The sequence below is a fragment of the Nannospalax galili genome, unplaced genomic scaffold (genome assembly GCF_000622305.1).
Source record: "Nannospalax galili isolate Female #2095 unplaced genomic scaffold, S.galili_v1.0 scaffold2261, whole genome shotgun sequence".
NCBI classification, from domain to species: domain Eukaryota; kingdom Metazoa; phylum Chordata; class Mammalia; order Rodentia; family Spalacidae; genus Nannospalax; species Nannospalax galili.
Genome location: NW_008344084.1, coordinates 51,375 through 52,045, shown reverse-complemented (window position 1 = coordinate 52,045; position 671 = coordinate 51,375).

Below are 671 nucleotides of genomic sequence, written 5' to 3'. Positions count from 1 at the left end.
TCCTTTCCATTATCCTGGTTCCTGTAGTTATGTCTGGATACATACTTATCACGGTTTGGTTCTAGGATCCACATATGAGGGAGAACATACGTCTATTTTTTTCTGATTCTGTGTTACTTCACTTAGTATAACAGTTTCTAGTTCCATCCACTTACCTGCAAATTTCATGATTTCATCTTTCTTCACTGCTGAGTAAACTCCATCGAATAAATGAACCACATTTTCATTATCCACTCGTCAACTCGAGGGACACTTAGGTTGCTTCCATCTCTTAGCTATTGTGAAAAGAGCAGCAACAAACATAGATGTACAAGTGTCTCTGCAATAGGATGAGTTCTTTGGGTGTATGCCAAGGAGTGGTATCACTGGGTCAAATGGTAGGTTCATTTGTAATTTTTTAAGAGTTCTCCACACTGCTTTCCATAGGGGTTAAACAAATTTGCAGCCCCACCAGCAGTGGATGAGCGTCCCACTTTCCCCACATCCTCTCCAACATTTGGTATCATTTGTTGTCTTGATCTTAGCCAGTCTGAATGGGGTAAGATGAAATCTTAAAGTGGTTTGAATTTTCATTTCCCTAATTATTAGTGATGTTGAACAAACTTTAAAATGTTTCATAGCCATTTTTACTTCTTCTTTTGAGAACTCTCTGTTCAGCTCCTTAGCCCACC